Below are 6,000 nucleotides of genomic sequence, written 5' to 3'. Positions count from 1 at the left end.
CTCAATTAAATTATTGGAATATAAAATGGTGGTGGGGGTGGGTTGGGATAATTTGGATGGCCAAAGCCCACCCCAGCACCCCCCTAGATCCATCCCTGTCATAGAGGCATTTTTTCCAAGGCTGAAGTGATTAAACAACATGACAGTATAAAACATTAGAAAAAAATAAATAAAAATAAAAAAAATAAATGAATGTATAAAAAACCCACCAAAATTATTATGAAACCAACAAGCCTTTTTTAAGGCTTTTTGTTGTTCTCTGTTGATCAGAGCTAGGACAATTACAAAAATCAACCTAACCTTTGAATAAAAAAAAAACTATTGGTCATCGCAATACAAAATTTCGTAAGCGGTGTAAAGATGTTCATTGAGGCATTTTTTTTTGCCAAGGCTGAATCAACTAAACAAAGTATAAAACATTCTCAAAAATGTTCACACCAAAACTATTAAGAAAATAAACCTGGTGCTGAATGTTATTCTCTGTAAAAAAAATAAAAAATAAAAAAAAAGTTTGGATGCCTAAATTGAATTGGAACTTAAACAATTAAAAAAATCAACCTAGCCTTTGAATAAAAAAAAAAGACAAAATATCGTAGTAAAAATTTTTGTTATTTGAGTGAGTTCATAGAGGCATTTTTTTTTGTTTTTGTTTTTTTTGCCATGGCCGATGTGACTGACTAGACTGTTTTCTATTGTCTGTAAAATATTTTTTCAAAAAAAGTTTGAATACATAAATTGAATTGGAACTTAAACAATGTAAAAAATATGCCTAGCCTTTGAATTAAAAAAAACAACAAATCATTGTAGTTAAAAATTTTATTGTGTGAGTCCATAGAGGCATTTTTTTTGTTTTTGTTTTTTTTGCCATGGCTGATGTGACTGACTAGACTGTTTTCTATTGTCTGGAAAAGATTTTGGATGCAAGAATTTAATTGGAACAATTAAAAAATCAACTTAACCTTCTCATTAAAAATTACAGATCGTCGCAGTATAACATTTTCATATTTGGAGTTCATAGAGGCATTTTTGCCAAGGCTTATGGGACTAAATTAAATTTTTTGCAAAAGTATAAAACATTCGCCCCAAAAAAATTTCACAACAAAAATGTTCAGACACTAACAAGCCTGGTGCCGAATATTTGTTATTTTCTGCCATAAAAAAAAAAAAAAAGGCTGGATTCACGAATTGATTGGAACTTGTACAATAAAAAAAACAACAAAAAAAAACAACCTAGCCTTTCAATAAAATGGTATCATTGGGTATACAATTGTTGTGTGAAGAAGTTCATAGAGGCATTGTTTTGTTTTACAATCTTGTTGTGCATGTCAGAAAATTCTGACTTGGTGTGAATAGGCCTTTAGTCATGGTAAAGACCACAAAAGGACGTTAAACCCTTTTTGGTAAGCTTGTGTCAGTAGTAAGATGGGGTATATATAGGGGCAATGCCGCTGTGTTTTCCTGAAGTCTGCTGGTACAGTGTTTTGTCAATTTCTGTCTCATACAGTATCTGCCAACTTTGATGACATAACACTGTTGCACAAAAGTTTCCTGTCACACAAAGGTTTTTTCAGGATTTTTAATGTGTGCTTCAGCAAACGCTGAAGTTCAAAGCTACAGCTTTGATGCTGAGATATGACTCAAAGCCGACAGTCTAGCAACTTTGATTAACTGAGATATCTTTACAGTCCTCTGTTAGCAGAGGTAGTTTATCCACCCCCCAGGCAAAGATGGGTAATTTATATCTGCTGTATGTTGTGTGGCCATTTGCTTCCACAGTGGATCAAACACGAAGCTTCCCTTTGCAATGATCTTACAGTGCACAATAAGTTCTTGGTTGCAGCAGTTTCAGTGTGTCCGTTGTGGTAGCGTAGCGATTTCATCCACGCTTTCACCCACGCCTTGTATTGATCACTCATGCACGTGACGTGTAACTGACATATGTCATCTCTATGTGCTACAACATGTCTCAAACACACCATTTTCTAGTCATTTTTGAATCAACAGATAGCACGCAAAAGGACCTTGATGCACAGAGAAGCACGTTAAACATTTCCCATCGTCGCCAGTCTAAAGTGCCTGTGATATCTGCAAGTGCAAATATAAAAGCAGGAAATATTTGAAATTTCCAGTGCTGAGAACCCCACAAAATAAGCTCTCTGTCACCTAAATTTTAGAAGCTGTAGCCTCGGCGCGGGGACGCAAAGATGGTGGAGAGACTTGTCTCTACTGGTGAGTGTCAAGCAGCATGTCTCTGGTCCTCTAGAAGACAAGTCAATGTCTTTTACCAGCCAAGCTATGATTACAAGGCTAATTTTACTGCTCTGTGTTGAGGTCGCCCAGGATGTGAGTGGCTCATAGCGACTTGAGGTGCTGCTGACTCCAGAGGAGGAGACGGCGGGTGAGTTGTGACATGCAATGGGAGCGTAGACTGCCTTGACGGTTGATGTACGCTACCGTCACCATGTTGTCTGTCCAGACCAACACGTGCTTGCCTTGGATCAACGTCCGGAACCTCCGCAGGGCGAGCAGTACTGCCAACAACTCGAGGCAGTTGATGTGCCAACGCAGCCACGGGCCAGTCCAGGAGCCGGCGGCTGTGTGCCCATTGCATACGGTGCCCCAGCCCGTCTTGGAGGCGTCCGTTGTAACCACGACACGCCAGGAGACCTGCTTTAGGGGAACCCCTGCCCGTAGAAATGCAAGGTCGGTCCAAGGGCTGAAGAGGCGGCGACAGATCGGCGTGATGACCACGTGATGTGTCCCGTGGTGCCATGCCCATCTCGGGACTCGAGTCTGAAGCTAGTGCTGAAGTGGTCTCATATGCATCAACCCGAGCGGTGTGGCATATGCCCCAGGAGCCTTTGAAAAAGTTTCAGTGGAACCACTGTCAGCACCCACTGTGTGCGCTCGTTCGTGAAGTGCACCGTCATCGAGACTGAGTCCAACTCCAAGCCGAGAAAAGAGATGCTCTGAACCGGGGAGAGCTTGCTCTTTTCCCAGTTGACCCGAAGCCCCAGTCGGCTGAGGTGCGTGAGCACCAGGTCCCTGTGCACACATAACACATCCCGAGAGTGAGCTAGGATTAGCCAGTCATCGAGATAATTGAGGATGCGGATGCCCACTTCCCTTAGCGGGGCAAGGGCTGCCTCTGCGACCTTCGTGAAGATGCAAGGGGACAAGGACAGGCTGAAGGGGAGGACCTTGTATTGGTACGCCTGGCCCTCAAAAGCAAACTGCAGGAAGGGTCTGTGTCGAGGTAAGACCGAGACGTGGAAGTACGCATCCTTCAGGTCTACCGCCGCGAACCAATCTTGATGCCAGACGCTCGCTAAAATGCGTTTTTGCGTCAGCATCTTAAACGGGTGTCTGTGCAAGGCCCGGTTCAGTACTCGCAGGTCCAAGATTGGCCACAACCGACCACCTTTCTTCGGTACGATGAAGTAGGGGATGTAAAACCCCTTCTTCATCTCGGCCAGAGGAACAGGCTCTATCGCACCCTTCTGTAGAAGGGTAGCGATCTCTGCATGCAAGGTAGCAGCGTTCTTGCCCTTCACCGAGGTGAAGCGGACGCTGCTGGACCTGGGCGGGCGCCTGGCGAACTGAATCTCATAGCCGAGTCGGACGGTCCGGGTCAGCCATCGCGACGGGTTGGAAAGCGCGAGCCACGCGTCCAAACCCCAGGCAAGGGGGACCAAGGGGATAATCACATCGGACATACTGGTGGGTGGGGCCTCATGGCGGGGCGGAGCCTGGGGTGCCACATTGAGGGGGCTCGAACACCATGGCCATGCTGAGTCCAGAGACATCAAAGCACTTACATGGCTCCTGACGCCCACCATAAGATTGGTCGAGGAGGGGGGAGTCCCCGCAGTCCATTGGAACCAACCGGTGTGGGCATGTTTGTGCCACAGCTGGGCGCGCAGGGGCGGGGGGAAAGAAACGATGGACGATGGTCATGACGACGGCCGTGCACACCTGACATGTGACCCAGAGAACAAGGAAACCACTCTTTTGTTGAAGTTTTGGGTACCGCAGCCTCTTGGGCGTGCGGCGAAAGATGAAACAAAAGATTCTCATCCTGGCCCTCCACCGGGGGACGGAGTGGTGTGTTTACCAGCTCCATAGAAAGGGGTTTCTTCTTCCCTGGGTCGCCCATCTCAGGGGCGCTTCGAAGCCTTTCTAGGGTTCTTGGCGGCTGGCCGTGAGATGGGTGGCGTCTGCTTCCTGCGGTGGGCTCCACGCCGGGGCCGGGCTGCGGGAGTGGGCTGTGGCAGAGCCGGTGCTGTTGCTGTGGCGACGAGCAGACAGGGTACGGGGTCTTGAGCCGCACCGGGGCAGGATGTGTTGAATGGCCTCCATCTGCTGCTTCACCGCCGATAACTGCTGGGCAAAGTCCTCGACAGTGTCGCCGAACAGGCCAACCTGGGAGATGGGGGCGTCAAGGAACTGTGCCTTGTCAACCTCTCTCATGTCGACCAGTTTGAGCCAAAGGTGGCATTCCTGGACCACCAAGGTGGACATCGCCTGCCCGAGAGACCGCGCTGTGACCTTCGTCGCCTGGAGAGCGAGGTCGGTCGTGGAGTGCAGTTCCTGCATCAATCGTGGGTCAGAACTACCCTTGTGCAGCTCTTTTAGTGCCTTGGCTTGGTATACCTGCAGGAGAGCCATGGCGTGCAGGATGGAGGTGGCTTGTCCTGTGGCACCATAGGCCTTAGCCGTCAGAGACGACGTAAACCTACAGGCCCTGGATGGGAGCTTCTGGCGCCCGCACCAGGTGGTGGCACTCTGCGGGCACAAGTGCACCGCAAGCGCCTTATCCACCTGGGGGATCACCGAATACCCCTTGGCCGCCCCACCATCGAGGGTAGTGAGAGTGGGGGAGCTGAAAGATCAGGAACGGGTAGTAAAAGGTCCCACGATCTTGTCAGCTCCTCATGCACTTCTGGGAAGAAAGGAACCGGGGTGGGGCGTGGCCGTGAGCGGCGGTCTGGGCCCAGGAACCAATCATCGAGCCGCGAGGGTTCAGAGGAGAGTGGAGTGTTCCACTCTAGCCCGACGCTCACGGCTGCCTGGGAAAGTATGCCCGTCGTCTCCGCGTCGGCTTGAGACTGGGCGACCACGCCCGAAGGGGGTAGCCCAGCCGAAGCCTCCACGTCAGAGTGGAAAAGCCCGCTCTCCAATGCTGCGCTCGATAACTCATCATCTTCCCGGGCCCTGAATAAGAGGTTGAACTGGCCCTGAGACGAGCCGGCGGTTTCATCCGAGAGCCCGACCGGGGCAAGCGAGCGTGCTGAGGAATGGGAGGTCAGTGGGGGGTTATCTGGCGGAGGTGGTCCCATTGGAGTCCCCAAATCGCCCCCAGTGCTAACCGATGCGGCCTCATACCCATAGGTAGAAGGACCGAGGTGGAGAGCCGCTGGGGTGGCTTGCTTTCTTACGAAGGCAAGCCGTGACCACAACGTTGCCATGGTCATATTCTCACAATGAGGACAAGACCCATCCACAAACGAAGTCTCCATGTGGGCAGCGCCCAGACACGTAAGACAGCGTTCGTGGCCATCAGAAGCGGAGAGATAACAACCGCAACCAGGAATAACACACAAACGGAAAGGCATCTTTAAAAAGACGTTCCATGTGTGCCACTCTTTTAGAATTTGAAAATATACTCTTTTTTTTAGAATATACGCTTTGATGTTCTGCCGAAGCGCCCAGGGGCGATCTCTGCACTCCACAGGTGCAGAGGGGGAGAAGCCGCTGAAATGTGCCGTAAAATCCAGCAGATGAGGTGAATGAACTCGGCGGGTGAATTCAGCTCAATGAATAGAACCGCTCGGCTCCGAAGAGAAAATCTGAATGAGTGGTTGTATACCAGCTCCTTTTATACCCGTATGTCTGGGGGAGTGGCATGCAAATTCCACTCGCCAATTCCCATTGGCCTTTTTTCAAAAAGCAGAGGTGTTTGGGGCTCCCAAGAGTGACCCCTAGTGTCACTACATCGAC

The sequence above is a fragment of the Myxocyprinus asiaticus genome, chromosome 49 (genome assembly GCF_019703515.2).
Source record: "Myxocyprinus asiaticus isolate MX2 ecotype Aquarium Trade chromosome 49, UBuf_Myxa_2, whole genome shotgun sequence".
In the NCBI taxonomy this organism is placed as follows: Eukaryota; Metazoa; Chordata; class Actinopteri; order Cypriniformes; family Catostomidae; genus Myxocyprinus; species Myxocyprinus asiaticus.
This window is presented reverse-complemented; position numbering follows the sequence as displayed.